Source organism: Podarcis bocagei, assembly GCF_964188305.1.
Source record: "Podarcis bocagei genome assembly, chromosome: 17".
In the NCBI taxonomy this organism is placed as follows: domain Eukaryota; kingdom Metazoa; phylum Chordata; class Lepidosauria; order Squamata; family Lacertidae; genus Podarcis; species Podarcis bocagei.
This window is the reverse complement of record NC_138143.1, coordinates 24,732,423-24,756,448: the sequence shown is the minus strand read 5'-3', so window position 1 is coordinate 24,756,448 and position 24,026 is coordinate 24,732,423. Positions and strand designations below refer to the sequence as shown.

The following is a 24,026-nucleotide window of genomic DNA, read 5'->3' as shown; positions in this document are numbered from 1 at the left end:
TTTTAATTACAGCTTGTTTGTAACCCTGATATATATAGGACACCAGGGAGAACTCTGAGACTTTAATTTTGTATCCCCCTTCCCTCCCATCCTCTATGCCAAAAAAGCATTTTATGAAGATTGAAATTTTAGCATCCACATAAACAATAAAAACAATAGCTGTTATGTCAAACTTCAAGGCATCTGTTACTGTATTTTGCAAATTTGGCATTAATCCTGTGTCATTCTTAATTACAGTACGGCATGGTTTGCATTGTCATTTCACCTTTTACTGTATAGAGATCTTCTGGACTTTTCAGAGCAAGAGATTAAATTGAAGAAATTAGAAGACGTCAACAACACAGTGACGGACTGGTGACAATGCCACCAACTGAATGAAGTGGGTAAGCAAAATGGATTTATGAGTTCTCGATTCGGAAGAGAACTCAGGAGATACAGAAAAACTAATTTCCAGAATGTATAAGCTATTATTAGAGTGGGGAAAGAGAGGTCTCCAGCTGTTTTTGGACTACAATACCCATCGTCCCTAGCTAGCAGGACCAGTGGTCAGGGAAGATGGAAACTGTAGTCCAAAAATAGCTGGAGACCCAAGCACTGCTCTACAGAGAAGTGAGAATGCTGCAGAGGAAACTAAGGACATTGCTAGGCAGGCATTGTTTGTTTGTTTGTTTATTTATTTGATTTATATACCGCCCTACATCCCCGGATCACAAGGCGGTTTACAATATAAAATCGATTGCACAAGGCCCTCTCTTTGTGGCCTTGGCTGGCTTCCCATTGGGCCCCTGTGGGTCTGACTGGGCCACAGGTGGTTGTACCACAGAGCTGCTTGGAATGGAAAAGGGGAAACGAGTAGCTGAAGAAATATGAGGCAATGGCTTATTTGCCTATGTGCTTTATCTAGCATTTGGTAAGCTTTTGGTGGCAGGGGCCACCTCATTGTGTATCTTCATGATGTCTACTTTAATGAACCTAGTGCCTTCGCTGGTGATTCCAGATGTAACTTTAATAGATATAATAACTGGGGAGGTCTGCTCAAAAGGCCCTAAAAAGTGGTGTTTATGAGACAGACAACCTGAGAGGAAATTGACTCTGATTATTTGAATACAGTGCAATGTTTGCAGCATCTGGAAGTCTACAGTAAAAAAGCAAGACTTTTCTTATTTTCCCCTCCTAATGTGGATGTTTATTGCCCAACTCTTGTATAAATGGAGTTGCTCTGCGTGATCCAGGCTGTGCAATATTTGTTGGGGAAAGCACCACAATTCTGAGGAAATCAGATTGGCTCCCTGACTTGGCACATGAAAGTGTTCATTGTGTAAGTTTCTCAGCAGGGCACCATAGAGCCAAATTCTGGGCTCGGCACATCTGCATGGTTATATGAGTTGTATTGAGAAGCAAGTGCCATCTATCTGGTCCCTAAATTCCCAACTGGTTCTTTAAATTCTGGTTCTGCACAAGATAAATTAACTAAGGTTCTGTACTCGCTAGCAAAATACAAGAGTGCTCAGGATAATTTTTAAGGCCTTTTAGCAAATGGTCCTAGTGCCAAGCTGAAATTTATCAGAAGACAAAACTTTTTTTTAAAAAAAACACAAAAAACATTTTTCCTCCGATTGGAGAAGTTCAATGAAATGTTCTCACTAATTTCTCAGTCCACAAATAAGGTAGAAAAATTTGAGATGCTATTTGGGCCCAGCCACCCTATGAATGGCCATTATAGATATGGAAGTCTGTAACCAACTAAATTTTACTCAGAGTTGAGCCACTGGAATTAATAAAAATAAGCTAGACGTGGCTGCTAATTTCAATGGGTATACTCTGAGTAAAAGTCAGTTGCATACAACTTGGAATGGAAGAGTAGTTGCTTATGATTGGAACCCTCACTATGGAGCGAAATTGCTACTCCGTCAGAGAACATGACCTTGTCCGTCCTAGAGTTAAATCTGTTTGAGACCTGGAATGGAGGGGTGGGGAAGACCTATAAATAGGATTTTATTTATGAAGGCTGGTGAGTGTGTGAGATCACATCTGCTTCCCATATTGGACTTGTATGAATCCAAGTAATATGGAATATGGAATAAAAACGAGAGTCACCACTTATATGGAATTCACTGCATTTGTAGGTTCAGCTGGCTAGCTAATTGGTGGAGATAACGCTATTGTTACCTGCAGACAGGCATCCAGGTTCAGAAGTTAAGCTGTGACACCTGTTCACAGCCAATGGTCAAAGAACCACAAAAATACTTGTGAAATCTTTTCACAGCTATTCTGGCCTGTTACTTTAGAATTGCAAGCTTCCTTGCCACCCACCGCCACTTCCTAGCGAGGCAAAAGAAGAACTCTGTGATACACATCAACACTGTCTTCAAAAAAACTATTACCTTTCCTCTCTCTCTGACCTTGCACCTCCCATTACACTTGAGAGAAAAAACTGACACTGCAATTTGGAGATGAACTCCTCTTCAGGCCTCTAACACACCAGCCTAAGAAGACAGCTCCCCCAGAATGACAAGATTCTGAGTCTGCTTCCACTGACACAGAAAGAGCAAAGACCCCCTGACAAACATCACTTTACTTCTCTGCAAACAACAGAAATCACTCCCTTTGTTCCTGGAGACTTAACAGCTATGTGCTGAACTGTACTCAAAACTGACTGCACACCTTGCAGTTTCTGCAATTCCATACCAAGGTCCAGCTTCGAGGGCCTTCTGGCGGTTCACTCCCTGCAAGAAGTGAGATTACAGGGAACTAGTCATATGGCCTTCTCGGTGGTGGCACCCGCCCTGTGGAACACCCTCCCATCAATTGTCAAGGAAATAAACAACTTTCGGACTTTTAGAAGACATCTGAAGGCAGCCCTGTTTAGTTTTTAATGTTTGATGTTTTATTGTGTTTTTAACATTCTGTTGGGAGCTGCCAAGAGTGGCTGGGAAAACCCAGCCAGATGGGCAGGGTACAAATAATAAAATCATCACCATCCTCATCCTACTCCTGTAAAGGTAAAGGGACCGCTGACCATTAAGTCCAGTCACGGACAACTCTGAGGTTGTGGCGCTCATCTTGCTTTACTGGCTGAGGGTGCCGGCGTTTGTCCGCAGACAGCTTCCGGGTCATGTGGCCAGCATGATTAAGCCACTGCTGGCAAACCAGAGCAGCGCACGGAAACGCCATTTACCTTCCTGCAGGAGCAGTACCTATTTATCTACTTGCATTTGGGGTGTGCTTTCTAACTGCTAGGTTGGCAGGAGCAGGGACCGAACAATGGGAGCTCACCCCGTTGCGGGGATTCGAACCGCTGGCCTTCTGATTGGCAATCTGTACAGCAATAGCTGAGCAGTAATACAGTTGAATGGTCAAGGCTCTGAATACAAAGAGGCACAAAACAAGGGTGCACTTTATAACCTTTATTATTTGCAGGAACCACTGGCTAATGCATTCAGAACTAATAAAAAAAGAATATTAATAAATAAATGGATGTAGAATATTATTGAACATCTTTGCAGATGATATTGCCCTGATGGTCTGTTGGACCCGGAGACAACACTGTCAGATGCCATCAGGGAAATCGAAGGATTTATGAAAATAGCTAGACTGTCTATCAATAAAACTAAATCAGAACTATTATGCCTGAATGTCTCATCAGAAATGCAAGCAGAAACACAAACTAAAACATGTTTGCTCAAAATGTATTAAATATTTGGAAATCAACATTACAAAATCATGGACCCAATTATTTAAAGCCAAATTTTAAACAATGGTGAAAAGGGTTTAAAAAGACCCCAAAAGATCTATTTCCTGAATGGGCAGAATAGTGTCAGCTAAAATGACAACATACGAAACATTTTTATTTTTATTTTAAACTCTCCAAGTATTTCAGCAAAGACCCTAAAGAAATGGCAAAAATTGATTGTAAAAGCTTTATCCATCAGGGCAAAATATCCAAGACTGCAATTAACTGTATTGTTTCAACATTCCCAGAGAGGGGATACAGGTTTACCACATCTGCAAAGACATTATGATGCAGCCCATATACAAAATGTTATTAGTATGATACACAATGTAAAAGAGAAGGTTTAGATACAATTGGAGTTTGGTGAATCTGAGTAACATAGAAGATCAGGTATCCCATTTTTCATTTGTAACAAAACTATCCTAGAAATGCTAACAAATTTATTTGCAAAAGCAATGATAGATTTGGCTATTCTGGATATCATTATACCTATGTCATCATTAGGGGCGTGGGTGGCGCTGTGGTCTAAACCCCAGAGCCTAGGGCTTGCCGATCAGAAGGTTGGCGGTTTGAATCCCCGCGACAGGGTGAGCTCCAATTGTTTGGTCCCAGCTCCTGCCCACCTAGCAGTTTGAAAGCACGTCAAGTGCAAGTAGATAAATAGGTACCGCTCTGGCAGGAAGGTAAATGGCGTTTCCGTGCGCTGCTCTGGTTCGCCAGAAGCAGCTTAGTCATGCTGGCCACATGACCCAGAAGCTGTCTGTGGACAAATACCGGCTCTCTCGGCCTTTAGAGTGAGTTGAGCGAGCAACCCGAGAGTTGTCCACGACTTGGCCTAATGGTCGGGGGTACCTTTACCTTTACCTTTATGTCATCCTTGATTTCGTTTGAATTGCTCCCCTCCTTCTACACATCTGATAGAGAGCACCAACCACAGGTTTTTCTATACAGTTCAACCAGAGCAGGATTTTCTATACAGTTCAACCAGGCCCCCGGTTTCTGGAGCTGTCAGGGGTTTAGGAGCAGAGGCACGGGCAAGGGAGGAAACAGAGAGCGAAGGGGAGGAGGCAGAAGAAAAGATGAGTGATGACGACGACCCGAGATCTCCTAGTCTTTCTAGTGAATCAGAGGATTCACAGAAAGGAGCACCAGTGGCCAGGGCGAGGGGGGCACCCCAGGAAGATAGAGCCAGAGGGGACTCAGGGGGGAGCAGCTGGAAATCGGGACCAGCGTCACCGCCAGGAAGCAGGGAAGAGGAAGGGAGCCAGGGGGGAAGCGCTGGCAGCTCACCACAGGAGGGAGGGCATGAGTCAGGAGTGGCCACACCTCCATCGGGGAGCGAAGAAACGGTTAAGAGGAAAGTGGAAGGTTGGGCGCGCGCGCCAAGTTCAAATGCAGAGGAAGGCGGCGCAGTAAGCAGCCCCGAAAGGGAACCAGGTCCTAAAGCCCGGCGCAAGGAGGCAGGAGGGTCAGGGTCAGCGTCAGAAGAATCCCGGAAGGAAGAAGCCCCGGGGGGTAGAGGGACCCAGAGGAGGACAGTCAGGCGGAAAAGGTGGAGCAAGGCTAGGATATTAAGTTGGTGCACACGGGGCGGAGACTCAGACGGAGCTTCGCCGATCTAGCTACTAGACGTAGAGTTTGCGCGCAGCAGCGTGAGAATGGAAACTGTAATTCAATAAAGACTTTTACTTAATGATCGCTGGCTAGCGTGATCCTCTGTGAGCTAGGATCTTCAAGCAGCTCTGACAGGAGCCCTGAGCAAAAACTGTAGAACCAGCAAACAGAAAGAACAACAATGCAGGTTGTACTTAATGAAAGCAATTTTAAGCTATTAAATATAACATTTTTTCTGTCTCAATTTACTGATTGCAGAGCAAATAATATCCCAAATATTTACAGGATGTCATTACCTTTGCAAACAGAGCAATTTTAAGCACTTAAGAGGGAAGTCTTGCTGTTGTATTAATTGGCTGCAACTAAAACACCAGCGTTTATTCAGACTGTTTGAATAGCTCTTGTTGAATCACAGGTCTGAATCAACGGTTATTAATCTAAAAAGCGAAATGCCTTTTGTTTGTATCAGATAAGCGCTGTGCTACTAATTGTGGCATAAACAGATGCATTAAAGCAAATCAATATATGAGAGGCTAATAATAATAAAAAATAATAAGTTCACATTAAACACTTCTTTACAGCATCCTTTGCGTTGCAATAAACCATATATTCTGAATGTGTGAATGAGCCTGTGAAATGAAAACAATGGAAAACAACTGAATGGACCCGTGAGATAAAATTGCTGCTACAGAGTCATCATTACCATGCTAGCATTTATCAACTTGGTGCAGCCAGCAAACACATCTGGTTTTAATAGACATGTACACTGTAGGGTTTTTGGCTCTTCCTTTGTCCTACATACTTTCCCTCCTCTTTATCCTTGTCTGTTGTCAGTGATTTGATGAAGTTAAAATAGACTCCACTTGATTCCACTAATGGACCTTAAATGAAGGGAGAGCTTTCCCCATAGCTTTCGAAGGAAGTTTAAATGGAGCTACTATTGGCCTCATCCATTTGCACAGCCCAAGAATTAAGTTGGTGAAGGAAATGGCCTTGATGCCTTTCTCAGGTCTTTATAAAGGGAAGGGGCCAATCACACACACACACACACACACACACACACACACACACACACACACACGTACTGATGCAATGCATTTTTGTAAAAAGCTTCCCCTGAGAATGGTGCGTTGCCAGTAGCATCCTGGTCCCAATCTTGCGAATTGCAGGCAAGATGGAAATACAGTGGTACCTTGGCTCTCAAACTTAATTCATTCCAGAAGTCCGTTCCAAAACCAAAGCGTTCTGATACCAAGGTGTGCTTTCCCATAGAAAGTAATGCAAAATGGATTAATCCGTTCCAGACTTTTAAAAACAACCCCTAAAACAGCAATTTAACATGAATTTTACTATGTAACGAGACCATTGATCCATAAAAAGAAAGCAATAAACGATGTACTGCAGTCACACAATCAATCAATCAATCAATCAATCAGTAGCTGAACTGGGTTCCACACAGACACAAAAACAAAACAAAAAAAGCAGGAAAAACAAAAACACAAAATAAATAGCAAAAACAGACAGACCTCAGCATAACACTCAAAACGCATGCGTGGTGCTCAAATAAGAAGTGTAACGCTCAAAACGGAGCATGTTCGGCTTCCAAAAAAGGTTCACGAACCAGAACACTTACTTCCGGGTTTGCAATGTTTGGGTTCCAAGTTGTTTGATTACCAAGGCATTTGAGAACCAAGGTACTACTGTAGAGCCCATGCTCTGCCAAGGGCCCTGAAGCTAACCTCCAGGGGATGTATGTTGATATTACAAGCCCACCTCCTCCAAGTCCATCAGCCGTGGTTTGGCACAGCTGGTGATGTATATTCAGAACCTAGTGAAGATGGAGATTAAATTCACACCTCATCCCATCCCATATAAAGAGAGAGGTTTCAAGGTCAGTGTTTTAGGTGAATGAATGGAGCAGCGTTTGGCAAAAAGGCCTTGTGCTTACTTTGCCATTCTCCCTGAATGCAGCTGCTGCCTCCAGGCCTTCACAGTTGTTGTTTTTAATCACTAAGATGCACGACTATGACTTAAACAACAACAACAAGGAACCATCCATATGCTGTGGGACTGAGTTTGTTTTCAATCTCCAAATTGGTCCCCTTATACACATGATGGGTGCGTGTGTGTGTGTGTGGGGGGGGGGTGATCCTAAAGTTAATCAGTTTGGTGGCCAGCAACAGCACCACAGAAAATTAATAGAGAGAAAAAAGTGACAATATCCAAAGAGGGGGAATAAATCAAAATAACAGGATGGTGAAAGGGTATTGGCTTTTCATGATGATGATGGTGGTGGTGATTTTGGGAAGTTTTTTTTAAAAATGTTTGATGTTTTATTATGTTTTTATACATGTTGGAAGCTGCCCAGAGTAGCTGGGGCAACCCAGCCAGATGGGCAGGGTATAAACAACACAATTATTAAATTGGTGTGGTTTTGTTTTTTTTTTGTTTTTTAAAATGTTGTGTGGCTGAGGGCAATTCAGATAAAAACACCTGAGACAGCCATGAAAACAAGGCACTCTATTTACTATGTGAGTCAAACTCAAAAGTAGGGTTATTTTTATTTTATTTTATGTCCCTCAGTGTGGGCAAGGATTATTTTAATCTGCCAAAACCTAAACAAAATAATCGGAGTTGCACTAAACTATCACAAGGAGCTGAGCTGAAAGGAGACATCAGCACCAGATTTTTGCTGCTATGGTGGTGGCAGACATTTTTGGTTTCAGTTCAAATGCAGGTGCCCTAGTGATGTAACAGAGTCTCCTTGGATAATGCCTCCATTTCACTGAGGTCCAGCACTGAAGGCTTTCTGACAGTTCCCTCACTGTGAAAAGTGAGGTTACAGGGAACCAGGAAGAGGGCCTTCTCGGTGATGGCGCCCTCCTGGTGGAACACCCTCCCATCAGATGTCAAGGAAATAAACAACTATCTGACTTTTAGAAGATACCTGAAGGCAGCCCTGTTTAGGGACGTTTTTAATGTTTGAAGTTTTATCGTGCTTTTACTATTCTGTTGGGAGCCGCCCAGAGTGGCTGGGAAAACCCAGCCAGATGGGCAGGGTATAAATAAGTTGTTGTTTTTGCTGTTGTTGTTGTTGTTATTGTTATTTCATATGGTTCTTCTATCTTTGGGTGCTTGGGGTTTTTTTTTGTGTGTTGCTGTTGTTTTTTAAATCAAACAAGTCCATATTGTGATATCAGTTTCATAATTTTTGACCTGACAATATATCACAAGTCACAGTGTGTGTGTGTGTGTGTGTGTGTGTGTGTGTGTGTGTGTGTGTGAATGTGCTATGCAAAAATCACAATGTGGGGAAAACCAGCCAATGTGGTGTAGTGGCTAAGACCGGTAGACTCGTAATCTGGTGAACCGGGTTCGCGTCCCTGCTCCTCCACATGCAGCTGCTGGGTGACCTTGGGCTAGTCACACTTCTTTAAAGTCTCTCAGCCCCACTCACCTCACAGAGTGTTTGTTGTGGGGCAGGAAGGGAAAGGAGATTGTTAGCTTCATTGAGACTCCTTTGGGTAGTGGTAAAGCGGGATATCAAACCCAAACTCTTCTTCCAAACTCTTCTACATAGCTCCATCCTTATTTTAGATATCGTGATCTATATATCACAATGCTGAAACCCGGATATCGCCCAGATGGTTGAAGGAAGATTTTGTAGCTTAAGTGCTTCTGTGACCAGGACAATCCTTTTCTGTGTTTGCATGTGCGTTTGGGGCTGGGGAATGTGCTAAACAGTGGTTTAGGCAAGCCAGGAACATTATGTCTAAATTGGGCTGCTAGTTTAGGGCATTCAGGTGAATTTACAGCCAGTCTAAGATTTGGATTGGGGACTTGACAACATTCACCTCATAACTCAGCCACTATGCTAGCCCAAATCTTGTATAATTAAAGATCTTCTCCATCAAGCCCAAATAAAAAGAAGCCCTAAGAATAATCAGAAATTCTATTCTCAGATGCCTCTGATAGTTTGGGTGCTCTTGCCGACTCATTTGTCATTGTGACAGGAAGCCGAGAGATGCAACTGACAATATGCAAATAGCTCTAATAATACACAAAACAAAATTAAATCTGTGGAACATTTGCTCACATCCCACCCTGTTTCCTCCATTTTGAACCTTCAGCGGGATTACTTGTGCCAAGAGCTTTGTCTGGCAAATCCAAATGTTGAGACTTTAACCAAATTTATTTGTACAAACTCTTTACAATGAAATTATAAACTCGGTACTGCTTGGAGGACCAGGAACGCTTAAAAAAGGTTACTGTTGGACGGCCGTGGTTTTAAACATATGGGCGCCTGTTCGAATACACAGCTGTGTGTTCCCTCGTGGATTGTTTAGGTCCCGTGTGCCAGCCTGCAAAATGCTTTAATCTGGATTCTGTTTATCGGGCTATTATAAATTCCTCCTACTTCCTAATTTCTGCCAAGCATCTCTGCCCTTTGCTGCCCTAATTCAACATTTCCTGACAGCCAAAGAGAGATTGCTTTCAGTCACATTTTTCCAGGGTGGGGGTTCATTGTATGGGAAACAAAATTGCTGGTTGAGTGTTCACCATCTCATCATCAAATGGGGCTTGCCTGATCAATTTCATTTCATCTGTTATATTGAGTGGGGGTGGGGGACACAAACCAGCAATTCCAGCTAATGTTGACCAAAGTTATTACCAAAAAAATGGTTCACCCTGCCAAATGTTCATGTGGTATAGACGCACCATTTCACTCTTTCATCCCTTGGGCGGCTTCTTCTTCTTCTTCTTCTTCTTCTTCTTCTTCTTCTTCTTCTTCTTCTTCTTCTTCTTCTTCTCAGCACCATGTTTGTTCACCATTCAGTTGAATCAGATTGGCTTAGCCAAGTTTGCTTATGGGTTTCTAATGATATCATTGAATCATCAGTTGTATTTTCATGCTGACATCATTAACCAAATCTAAGTAATTTAGGTAAATAGGATGACAGAGGAGCAGTGGGCATATGAGGCTGAGAGCTGTGAGGCCGAAGAAGGAAAGGGGAGAGTACAGCCTTGAAATACTACAAGTGCAAAAATGGGTCACACTTTTTTGACATTCATGAAAAAGAACACAAAACAAAGTACAGCGGTACCCTGGTTTTCAAATGCCTTGGTACTCAAACAACTTTGCAACCCAAACACTGCAAACCCGGAAGTATGTGTTCCGGTTTGCGAACCTTTTTCAGAAGCCGAACATGCTCCATTTTGAGTGCCACACTTCCGTTTTGAGTGTTAATCTGAGGTCTGTCTGGTTTTGCTATTTATTTTGCATTTATGTTTTTGCTGCTTTTTTTGTTTTGTTTTTGTGACTGTGTGGAACCCAGTTCAGCTACTGATTGATTGATTGATTGATTGTGTGTGAGACTGCAGTACATTGTTTATTGCTGTTTATGAAACTCATATTTTAGCTTTTCCATACCAAAAACATGCATGCCAGCTCAACTTCATGTTGTGGTCTTCCAAATCTAAAATGTGTGCATCCTCCAATACAATCCATTCCCTTAGCCAACACAATCAAGCTGCCTCATAGTACCATTGTAGGTCCGGCAGGGCAAAGCCTTTGTGTCAATCAAAATATTATTCTCCTTAAAAAAGAAAAGTGTAAGGAACCAGAGAAGCAAAGATTTCATCCCACCATGGATGTCTGTGGCAGAACAGAAGCTACAGAACAAAAGAAAAAAGAAAACCCTTGAGCAAATTGTTAGTAAACTCCCATATACAACATTGTGACTCAGGCTCCATCTGTGCAATACAATTAAAACAGTATCATACCACTTTAAACAGTCGTGGCTTCCCCCACGTTAAGAGTCCTGAGAGTTGTTAGGAGACAACAATTTCCTCATGGAGTTACAAATCACAGAGTTCCACTGGAAGAGTGGAACCAGTCTTTAAACCAGTCTGAGAAATGAAGCTCTGTGATGTCTGGATAAACAGGACTAGCTTAGTGTCGTTCCCGCCAAACTAGGTACTAGCCCCGTGTTTTAACACTTCCGCTGTATCATAGCATGACCTCATGATCATTACATTATGTAAGTATTACATTATTTTTCTGAATTGCAGCTTGTGATTAATTGCTTTCCTTCCCAAAAGGTTACAGTAAGTTCCTCAGCTGAATGGAGTCTACATCCAGTAAAAAAAAAAAAAAGGCTGTGTGTGTGTGTGATAATTTGTGTAAAATTGATGCCCTCCCCCAAATGTGGGATAACGAGAGATGGGCCAGCCTTGCAGATGTTTTCAACTCATGTGTAGAATGCAACTTATCACATTCCTGGTTCAAGCATTTTTCAAGATTCGGAAAAAACAGATCCTTCGGGTTTACTTTAAATGGTTATGAGAAGCCGTTCTGAATAAGAAAAGGATTAAAAGGTACCAAAGAGTTAAATGTTATGGTAGTTACCCAACTGTTTTAAGCAGCCTAATATGATTGGGTGCCTTAGGTTTCTTCCTCTCCCCCCGCCCCCCCCCCCCACTTTACGGAGAGAACCTCAAGGTTTATAGTTCCCTGGCTTATTAAGTGTGTTTGCATCTTACAGAACCTTGAACCATATGGAGAAAACAGCTTTTTATTTTATATATAATAATATATATAATTGTGTGTGTATGTGTGTATGTGTGTACCAGGAAGTAGTAAAATGTTTTGAGATGCTATTAAGTCTTCCAATTACAAACCCTATATTCCACCTTAAAAAATGTTCCATACTGTACATTGCGTAGCCTGGGGTGCTGACTAGCTGCCAAATATCTATCAGAAAGTGATTTATGATATATGATATGTTCCTCAGCCCAAGTGGAGACCGTTTAGTTGAAACATGAGAAAGGAGAGGCCTTGTGCTCTCAAAAACCATGATGACAACTCTCTGTTTGGTTTGCTGAGGGAACATACAGTACAAATCGTGCCACATTTTGCAACGCTAAAAACTTATGTAAAGAACAGGACTAAATTAAGCCAAAGGCCTTTGGGTTGCATGTTTTTTTTTGTTTTTAAACAAAACACGCTTCTTCATATTTTCTCTACACAGATGTTTTGTTTTATTGTCCCTGCTAATTGGTGTAGCTTCCGAAATGTAAACCCAACAGTCCAGTACTGACAATAGAAAACGACACCTCGCCCTTGCCCTCCCCGCCTCACTTGCAGTATGAACATATTTTAAAGATGAGATTTCATATTTGCAGCTTAAAATTAAACACGTGGCTTCCTTTGAGTTGTGGGTCAGGTCCACACACACACACACACACACACACACACACACACCCTGGTTTCTTTCAGCTTTAAGGCTTTGAGCATTTTGTTTTGTTTTGTAAAGCAGTTTGCTTTGCAGCTGGAAAGTAGTTTCTCCCATATGGCTTTTTGGGGTATGCAGTAAATCATGCTTTCGTAGCACAATATGGACAGTGACCTCCAGGGTCTCCGAGAATAAAATCCCTTGAGGCACAGAGACAAAAAGCTGCCTTCTCTATTATTTTGAAGGGAGCATATAGAGCTATAATCACTGTAGCTTGCCTGAGTCCAAAAAATTTCATATAAAAAAAATGAAGGTTATAATACAGACCAGGCTTTCTAGCATTATGAATGTCTATTGCCTCATTAGTTGCCAAATACTTTAGGTCAGAAAGAATACTTCTGCTGATTGTTCAGAATTGTGTGTTCCTCTTCAACCCAGCCTACACTTTATAGGAACTCTGTATTGTTTTGGTTAATTTTCAGTAGTACCAATTTTAAGTTATTTTTTGGTGCATCCAGGTGGGAGGGTTAATGGGTTTTTTTATAATCGTTCTTCTTGTTAAAAAAAAAAAGTAATGTAAAGTGCTTTGGAATCCAGCCTATGCAATATATGCTTGCATGTTGGAGAACCATATATTTTTTAAAAATGAAAAAATAAATAACTAAGGATGTCTGGAAGGGCCCTAGTATTCTGGGTGTTCTTTTGTAACCTTTGTGGCTTTTAAGAGATTAAGTCCTCTATAGCTTATAGACTGCCATGTTGCTCAGAGTGAAGCTGAAAACAGCATCTCTGTATTGCATTAACCTCCCCCCCCCAACCCCATGTAAAGTTTAGTTAACACATCCTGGGATTATCATATTGTGGGAAATCACAGTCAAGTATAACAAGCAAGCTTGGGGCTAGTTAATGCATGGAGGGGTTAGGACTATAAAACTGTATTGCTAGACTCAGTTAGGTCACCCCTTCTTCCAGTGAAGAAGGAAGTAAAGCTTCCCTCTTCACTCTCTTTGACCATGTGAAGCCGACCAGGCAATACTGGGTTCTCAGAAGCATTTTTCTGCATTTTGTGACCCAAGAATTTTCTACCTGTGCTCGACTTGCTGTTGCATGGAATAACACATGAACCTGACCTTTGGAGTTCGTAAAGCATTTAGACTTACTAACCGTGTGGTATGTTCATTGTGAGGGAGGTGGGAAGTGGGAAGCGCTGCAAGTGGACTAAATGGGGTATTAAAATGGTCTTAAGAGCCTATATTCCTTATGCTCCCCTGTTGCTACACATTTTGTGACTTTTGAACTCTGCCTGGAGAGTGGATTTAGTCCTGGGCTCTGAATCTAGGGATCCAGCCAAGTCTTTTATTAATTACCCCACATGCAATCTATAATTCCCCCCGCACATATTGGGTGTGTTTGCCCATTTCCACGCCACATCTTTTAAAAGCTCTGGCAGTGGAACACACAACATTGTGGTAGTGATGTATTTATCCATTTATATTCCACCCTTCGTCCCAAAGCAGTCAGGGACCTGTTTTCAGGACACAGGATTCCTTTTTCCTAGATGTTACAGAAGTGCAGCTTGACTCGAGGAGCCTGGTGGCATCTCAGCATTTCTTGGGACATTTAGCTCAGGCCTTAGTGACAGTACATAATATTGGAGATTACCTGGAGAGAGATAGCATGGCCAGAATCTGAGCATCTTCTTGGAGTAGCTGTGTGTGAAAAAAACAGGGTGGTGCCTCTTCAGAGTCAGATGGCAGTGAAGAGAAATAGAAGATGACTGTGGCTGAGCAAGGAGCTTCAGGTTTCACAAACTTGTTTTGTAAACAGGTTTGGGATTTAGGTACTCCTGAAATCTGCAGGCACAGTCCCTGCTCTTCAGCTGTCCCAGAAGGTAGCAAGTCCACAGAACTGAGATAAGCTGTTGCTATTTTAGCATAAAAACAACAGCCATTAAGGCGCTCTAAGACAACTTTTTCCAACAATTTTTCTGATGCTTGGACGTTCCACACCAGTATTAAGCACCGAGCTTTACAATTTGAGCAGGCAGCTTTAGCAAACATCCTGTCTGAGGAACCTGGCACTCTGTGTTCCAGGATGATTGGCAGGAAACCCTTTGTTTGGGGAAGGGGAAGATGGACATTTATAAAAGTAATACTCTCTTTGTCAAAACAATGGCGGGATAGAAAAATCACAGCCGCTATTTAATTAGAGCTAGAGGGTGGGGGGGGTTGTTCTTTCAGGGGTGGAGTGGGGGGTCACAGACATTTCTGGGAGCAGCCGAAAATATAACTGCAGCTAGCAACACAGACGCCTTGAATGTGCACATGGGAAACAGCAGCAGTTCAAGCAACTGCAAGGGGTGCATTGGAGGCAGAACTAAATGGAAGCAGTATGGTGGGGGCTGCCATTTGTATGCACTTTCCCCCCAGTGTGATTTTTGCCCACATGCCAAGGCAAACTGTGAACAAAGGCAGGCTTGCATTGGCATGACAGAAGCCAGCAGGACTGTGTGGAGAGTAATTTTGCCCAATTTTGCTCCTAAATCTGGAGCTGTTTCTCAGCAGCTGCATTTTGAGGGTCCACCAGCAAGGCAGGTTATGTGGCTGAATCAAAGCATAATTCACTGTGTTCTGTATTACTTCTATAATACGTGGTGGACCCGCTGAACCAAGGAGCACTTCTTTTCCAGACTGCTTTGGTTCTACAGCGCTTGAATATTCAGTGCCCATCTGCGGGACCATTTCTCGCAAGTACCTCCACATTTGTGCTGCCTGGCAGCAGACTCTGTGGCAGCGCATGTGTGCTGCTGAGAATCATGCAGAGACAGCTATGTTTACTGACCCTGCGACAGCTGAGCATGATGATTCCTGCTTCACATTCTGAAGAGCCACCTAAAATGGAAGCCATCTAGGACAGGCATAGGCAAACTCAGCCCTCCAGATGTTTTGGGACTACAGTTCCCATCATCCCTGACCACTGGTCCTGCTAGCTAGGGATCATAGGAGTTGTAGTCCCAAAACATCTGGAGGGCCGAGTTTGCCTATGCCTGATCTAGGACAGGCTTCCTCAACTTCGGCCCTCCAGATGTTTTGGGACTATAATTCCCATCATCCCTGACCACTGGTCCTGTTAGTTAGGGATCATGGGAGTTGTAGTCCCAAAACATCTGGAGGGCCAAGTTTGCCTATGCCTGATCTAGGGTGTAGTAAACTGTGGATTTCATTATGTACTCACCCTCAGATGAATAGCATTCACTGTATAGAAGTGATAAGTGAGCATCGTTTTCATTCTGTGGTGACTTGTGTTACTTTTAAATTTAGTAATCTGGCCCAGTTCTGGGAAGTCTGGCCGACTTGTTACCTCCCCATGTTGGACATACAATGGTACCTCTGGTTACGTACTTAATTCATTCCAGAGTTCCGTTCTTAACCTGAAACTGTTTTTAAGCTGATACATCACTTTAGCTAATGGGGCCTCCCACTGCTGCCATGCTGCTGCTGCGCGATTTCTGTTCTCACCTTGAAGCAAAGTTCTTAACCCGAGGTTCTATTTCTGGGTTAGCGGAGTCTGTAACCTGAAGCATCTGTAACCTGAAGCGTATGTAACTCGAGCTACCACTGTAATAGGTTGCCCATTGTAAAAGTGTGTGGTACCTGAATGCTGCCTCTGGATTCCTGTGGGCTCAACCGCTGCATTATTTGTTTAGGTAAAAATGTTCCTTGTCCTTTTGCCAAGGAAGCTAAATTGACCTTGCTTGACCATACCTATGTCAGGCTTTGTCCAAGATTTGCTTGCTTTCTGCTCACCTTTCGGTGAGGATCTTGTGACACACCCTTGCTTGTGCGTTCAATATTGGTCATACAGAACAGCAATGAAGCTACGGTTGCTGTGTGAGCACCGGTCACATAGATGTCAAAGCCCAAATGCCCCCAGTTGAATCCATTTAGCAGCATCTTAGGAAGCCCCAAGTCCTTGGCCTATGTGCTGAGTGGTGACACAGGACTTACGAAATCATTGTTGAAACTTACAAGATGGTGGTCATGAAGGGGGAACGGTCGCTGCTATGGCAAACGTAATTATGCCAACAGTAGGTTTAGTGGAGGCTGTAAGGGAATGATAAATAGTACCATTTAACTGCAAAACCCATGAGACAGGTGCTTAGGCGTATTTAAAGTGAGTAATAATTACAGAATTGACAAAAAGGACTGTATTTTCTGATCCAGAATCTCTGCTCTTTAACCTAGCATCGAAAAGTGGAGATAAGCACAACCGCATTCTGCTGTTTTACTTTAGGCCGAAGAGAACAAATGATCTGGCATGTGTATGGGGACATTGAGGTTTCCCTGCTTTATATGCAGGTCTGGGAGAAAGGGACCAGCATGATGAAACAAGATATTGATTAATTTCATGCTGATTGCTGGGTAATGAAAGTTCTTCCTGGTGTTATGAAAAGGCTATGAACCTAATAGCATCTTTAATGTACATGGGATGGATCTATATTGTTATGCGATTCCAGCTGGCATATTAGCATCAGGATATTGTCAGTGGCGACACCCTGTAAGGAAGGAGGGGGAAGAAAGAAGTAGCAAGAACACTGGTGTCAGTGATAAAAATGGGGTTCACATATGCTATGTCTTATGTGTATTGCTGTTCCTGGTCTTATTTGAAAATTTGGCTCGTTCACAAATGATATAAATCAACATAAATCTTAACCGCACATATACTGAGATTCTGACAGCCGCCATTGAGCAGTAAAGTTGCGCATTATTCCTGAATCATTACATCATTTCCCATCAGATTGTTGTTTGTATAACTGTGAACAAAGTTAGATCACAAAAGCATCCATTCTGATTTTGAAATAAGTATTGGATTGATTAAAGTGAAATTATTTGGGGTCTTGTTTATTTGTTTCTAGGTTTCCTCATACAGGCTGGTGACAGGTTTTGTTTTAAAAGAAAATTGTATCACAACAGCAAAGAGTAACAGATCCTTAACCTCGGTTCGTAAGCCAAACTATCTGCCTTCAAAATTCTTACTAAATTAATGCTCGTAATCATTTATTTAGTCTCCGAATCGCCCTCCCTTTCCAGTAACTCGGATCTGTAGATAATTTATTTCACTTCATTTATGAATCGCTTCCCATAAAACACCCCAAAGCAATTTAACTATAAAAACGTCAACAATAACATATATAAAAACAATTTGAAGTCCAGTGCAGATGCAGACTGAGATACAAAAAAAAAAAAAAAAATCTATTTAAGAGACTTATTGGAAAAAGATATTTAACAGGCGCCGAAAAGAAAATAGAAATGTGCCTGTCTGATATATGATGGGAAGGAATTCCAAAGGGTTAAGTGTCATCATGCTAAAGGCCTGATTCTTACATTGGATGGAGTGGACCTCCTGACGAGATGGTATCTGTCCAGTGGCTATTTAAGGGGTTAGATGATATAATTTCTGGCTCTTTCTAGTCTTTGCTTGACAACATGTGAAAATTCATGAACATCTATGAATGTGTATGTTTTGTGTGGCAAGGTCCCAAACCCTGATCCCCAACAGCGCCCTACAGCTGTTTTCTGGAAGTGGGGAATCAGTGGTGCTCAAGGGGATAGGCTGCGATCGCTGCACGCTGTTCCACACTGAAGGAGGAGGCCGATGGAAGCCCCAGGGACCCAGGGAAACAACAGGAGCTCTACGGAGCACATCCAAAGGACTGCCCAAAAAGGGAGAAAACAGGGGCGAGTCACTGGCCACGGGCAGTTTAAATAGCCTGAGCCACGCCCCCGGACTGTCCTGATTGGACGGCCTAAGGGTGATGTGGCCAAGGAGCAGCCAATGGTGCAGGGGCTATCCCACCCTGTTCATGTGGGGAGGGCTTGCTCCCAGCTCGCAACAACATCTCCCCGGGTACAGTAAATGGCTATATCCCCAGTAATAAACAATACAATAGACTGAATCCCCAAACTCATTTTTCTAGTATATAAAGTAAAACAAGAAGCAATTATTTTTTTGTATTCCACTTTACTATTAAGAGTACTGCTAGGGTTGCCATATTTTGAGGAGGGGAAAAAAGAGGATGCTATGACGACTCTCATTTTAAATACCCTCACTATATGTAGCCTATAGAAGCTGTGATATATTGCTGAGGGGGGCAGGAGAAGAGAAGAGGGAAGCGAGTCTTCCACCACCAGTTATGTCTACATCTCATCTAGAAAGTATAGTCAGAGACATTTTGGCAAATTTTTAAAAATCTACCCGGACAGAATTTTTACCCCTTAAAACGAGGATGTGTCCTGGAAAAAGAGGACACATGGCAACCCTACTTTCTTCTACTTTACCCAAGCTTTGTGATTTTCTGGCACTTGTTCTTGGGGGTTTTGTTTTGTTTTTTAAAAAAATAGTCTAGTAATAAAGAAAAAATGAGCTGTCCAGGCAGATGGTCATTAGTTAAGCTGTATGGAATGAGCATGTGAAGCTGAGGTCATCTTGCTACAGATCTTCTTCCAACTGCATTAAATTTTATAGGACTGGAAGGTGTTGGGCATGGTGTTTTTTTAAGGCAAGCTTTCAGGGCTTCCCACTGAAGAGCATCTAGAATTTTAGAATTGGAAGGGAACTCCAAGGGCCATCTAGTCCAACCCCCTGCAATGCAGGAATCTCAGCTAAAGCATCCATGACAGATGGCCACCCAACCTCTGCTTAAAAACCTCGAAGGAAGGAGAGTCTGCAACCTCCTGAGGGAGAGAGCTCCACTGTCAAACAGCTCTTACTGTCAGAAAATACTTCCTGATGTTTAGTCAGAATCTCCTTTCTTGCAGCTTGAAGGCATTGGTTTGAGTCCTACCCTCCAGAGCTGGAGAAAACAAGCATAATCCTCTATGTGACAACGATCATATCACCTCTCAGTCTCCAGGCTAAACATACCCACCTCCTTCAAACACTTCTCATAGGGCTTGGTTTCCAGACCCTTGACCATCTTTGTTGCCTTTCTCTGTACACATTCCAGCTTCTCAACATCCTTCTTAAACTGTGGTGCCCAGAACTGGATACAGTAAATCTGGCTGAGTGTGGAATAACCTTGTGAAGTGAAAGGATAAGAAAGAGGGATTCATATCTAGATGCTAGGATAGAGATGATAAGGAAAACAGGAAAACAGGGAGACACAACGAGAGGTAAAGGAGGTGTTGTGGGATTGGCGGAAGTCAATGTTTGCTTTTCTTTTTAGTGTTTATATTATTAACTTGTAAGATTTGGATTTGGGTTTTTTTGCATGCTTGTTTTTGTGTTTTGTGTATTTTTTTTGTTTTGTTGTGTGGAAAACACTAATAAAATGTATTATTTAAAAAAATTAATAATAATAATAAAAAAACAGAATTGGATACAGTATTCCAAGTGTGGTCTGACCAAGGCAGAATAGAGTGGTGCTATTACTTCCTTTGATCTGGACACTATACTTCTGTTCATGCAGCCTAGAATAGCATTAGCTTTTTCTTTGCTGCTGCTGTATCACACTGTTGACTCATGTTAAGCTTGTGGTCCACCAAGACCCCTAGATTCTTTTCACACGTACAGTGGTACCTCGGGTTACATACGATTCAGGTTACAGACTCCGCTAACCCAGAAATATTACCTCGGGTTAAGAACTTTGCTTCAGAATGAGAACAGAAATCATGCTCCGGCGGTGCGGCAGCAGCAGGAGGCCCCATTAGCTAAAGTGGTGCTTCAGGTTAAGAACGGACCTCCGGAATGAATTAAGTACTTAACCTGAGGTACCACTGTAATAACCTGAGGTACCACTGCTAATAAGCCTGGTGTCTCCCATCCTATATTTGTGCATCTGGTTTTTCCTAACTGAGTGCAGGACTTTACATTTGTCCATGTTGAAATCCATCTTGTTAGCGTGCACCCAGTTCTCCAGTCTGTTAAGGTCATTTTGAATTCTGATTCTGTCTTCTGTATAAGAACTAGATTTTCTATCTATTCACTGGTTAAGAAGCTACTTCCATTTGTACAAAGACAACTAGGGTGCAATGCAATACTGAGAGCAGGAATCCATCTGTATAACACAGAGCAAGACAAAAGAGGGCTGTTGTCACTTAAGGGCACCTTGATGCAGCCACTCAACTTGACCATTTTATTAATTACACCATCTAGCAAGTGAGAACACTCTGACATAGGCTTGCGCCATTGCTTGCTCTTAAATCCTTTAGTCTGCTTCCTATTGGTTCCACATGTGTTTGTATTTGTTCTCAGTAGGCAAGGATTCTATGGAGGGGGGTGGGAATGAATGAAGTGCTTCAGATCAATTGCACTATCGGTCATGTGGAAGTCATTGGAAAACATGTTGCTTTGTTTGGTTCTAATGTTAAGAAACCAAGGGAAGAAAAACAGCTCTTGTGAACGAACCAAATATTCGTTATCAAAAGCTCACTCCCTTCCTTTGCAGGAACATCGGTTCTGTACCGCAAAGCTGGGCAAATTTTGAGCAAACCAAATGCTTATTTTAGCATTTGGGGGAGCTTATTCTGCACCTCTGAGGAAAAAGTGGCCACTCCGTATAGCATAAATCAATAGGACTCTATGTGTTGGATCCTGAGCTGAGCAGGGTTTCCATGAGTCCAGTTTCCAAATACAGTGGTACCTCTGGTTACGAACTTAATTCATTCCGGAGGTCCGTTCTTAACATGAAACTGTTCTTAACCTGAGGTACCACTTTAGCTAATGGGGCCTCCTGCTGCAGCGCGATTTCTGTTCTCATCCTGGGGCAAAGTTCTTAACCCGAGGTACTACTTCTGGGTTAGCAGAGTCTGTAGCCTGAAGTGTTTGCAACCCGAGGTGTTTGTAACCCAAGGTACCACTGTAATTATTTGTCTCTCCCCAGCACAAGTGGAAGTGGAAATATGCAAATATATGGATATTTTCTGGCTTTGCATACTTTAGCCGGATTGTATAACTCTTTCTTTCTTGTTTTTGAAAGAGTTTGTGTTTATGCTCTTGTTAGATAGTTGGAAGCTGCAGAATGCAGCATTCATTGGGCAGCTAATCAGTAGAAATACTGAAGAGGGTAATAGGCCTGAAGTCCTCTGAGTAATATAGTTAATATTATCTAGGTGGTGCCACTTTTGTGCTTTCAAATCCCTTCTCAAATGCATCTTTTGCATGAAACGTTTGACGTAATGTTTTATTGCTCACCCCTGACAGAAAATAAGCCTATGTATTAACTGCACTTCCACATATGCTCTCTCTGTTATCTTTGCCTCTTTATTTCCTCCCCTCCAATTCCTCTGTCAAAAGAGATTATAAACTCCTTGGGGCAGGGATATGTCTGTTTGCCTTGACTAACTATGAAAAGTGCTAGGTGCACTGATGGGATGAGAAAAATAAATGATCATGCGAAACATTTTAATGTCTACTGAAGTGCCAAACTTCCTAGTCAACCCTTAGTCATTTTCTCCTGTTCATGCTTTCATAATGGTTACCGTTGCTGTTGTAAAATGTCTGATTTCGCTGAAATGAAATGCTTGGGCATACTGAATTCCTCGCAGGATTTTGAACTGTGCATGGGTGATGGGAGGGAGGGAGGTCCCAATTCTTTGTGAATGGCCTGGTTCGCCCAACATGGTAATCCCAATTACATTTTTCTAGACAGTGGCATAGTGTTGGGGCGGGGGTTAGAGGGGCTTTTTTGGTTGCAAAATTCAAACACTTGGTGCTGCCTCAATACAGCTGTGCATTTCCGTAACTGGGCTCCATTGAAAACGGCTTCTCCATGTGAACCAGAAAGTGACCTCTCCAGACAATGAAATGACTTTGCTTTTCTTATCTCTGCAGCTGCAGTCTCCTGGGTGACGTGGACACTGTTAGGTAGTTGAATGCACATGCGAACTCCATCTGTTTAACCTCCATGCAGTCCTGGGTCCTGGCAACCCATGCTATGTCACTTTTTCTAGGACCATGAAAATGTGTGGGTAGGAGAAGGTCACAACTAATTTGCTTCTCCTGGTCTTTTTTACTCCCATGCCATGCTAAACTAAAACCCAAGTTTGGCTTAGCATGTCACCTCAGCCAGGTCAAGCATGCTCTCTTTAATAACCATGAGCTACAGCCAAGTGTCTGGTCTTGGGTACAAACTTGTGGTGAAGAAGCAGAGAGCTTATCCACAAGCCCAGGTTAGGACAACATCAGCTTAACTCTGGCTTAGCTGCCACACCGCAGTGAGCTAAAAGGAGTCAAGCAGCTTCAGGCTCCTCTCCAGGAGACCACTGTGGGAGTTTATGCAATCTTGGTAAGCCATAGTTTGGCTTGCCACAACATGTGGACAAACCCAGTGTCTGTTTACTTCTTTAATGTTCCGGTTTGCAAATTCTAATGCAACAGTCAACCTTGCACTCCACAGATATTGCAAAGTAGGGCACCGAATAATGCCTGTCTTTACAGCCACGGTGCACCGCATGACCCTACCCATCATGTTAGATGGATGACAAAATTATAAAACAAGCTGCAAAGCTTTTAGCGGACCTTTAGATTACCCTGCAGTCTCTTAATGTAAGTGAAGCTATAAAGATAAAAACATACAAGCAGAACCTCAGCCTCCTTGCTACCCTTTGCTCTTCATTAGTGTAACACCACTGATTTGGATAAAGTTATTTATGGCCAGCACATTTTCAGTTCTCCAAGCATCCCTGCCACACTGCAATGTAACAATGGCTTGAGAGCAAACACAGTGGCATACAATTGCTGGCTGGGTGGGCGGCGATTAAAGGGATGGAAACAGAGGCCTTGAAGAATCAGCAAGAGTTTACAATTTTGAGAGACACTCCTTGGTCCAGAATACAACTAGACATAACAGTCCAAGGCATTTTTTTCCTTTAGGGGACTTACCCCTTTGTAAGTGTGCATGGGATTTCAACAAGTGCCTTAAAAGTCTGTTATTTTAATATAGGGCCCCTTACAGGCAGAGAGCATTTTAGGCGTGTCCAATATGTCTGTGACCACACACACATGCATCGTGCCAAACCCAGAAGTGATTCGAAAATGTCACCAAAAAGGGGTGGAACAGGGTCTTTGCAGGTTTTTCCAATGGGTGTTCTGATTATATGTGGTTTCAAACAAGTGTGCAATGACCTGAAACACAACCCTAATGCAAATGGGGAGTTGCCTGCACTTGAAGTGATCTCTCTCTCTCTTAAATTTAATGTTCTAATTTACATTTCAAAGTATTCATTTAAATAACCTTAAATCAATGACTCCTCTTCTTCTATTTCTGTGGTTAATTCTGCATACCATACATCCCTGTATATTTTACATGAACTAAACCATTCGATAATCCATTGTTACATCCACCAAAAGTTATTTACACCGCTGAATTTATCTTAATGCTACCAGCATTTTTAAATAAACACAATTTTCACCCATATATTCAGGAAACATTTTCCAGTCTCCTT

The 24,026-nt window shown here is 42.4% G+C and overlaps 1 long non-coding RNA gene across 1 annotated transcript in view; it reads left to right on the top strand.

Annotated features, from left to right (window-relative positions):
• Positions 1-24,026, top strand: part of LOC308577094 — a 44,920-nt gene that overhangs the window by 7,692 nt on the left and 13,202 nt on the right. Inside the window, exon 2 of the long non-coding RNA XR_014003433.1 lies at positions 300-383. This is a non-coding gene — a long non-coding RNA (uncharacterized lncRNA). The remainder of the gene's footprint in view (positions 1-299; positions 384-24,026) is intronic.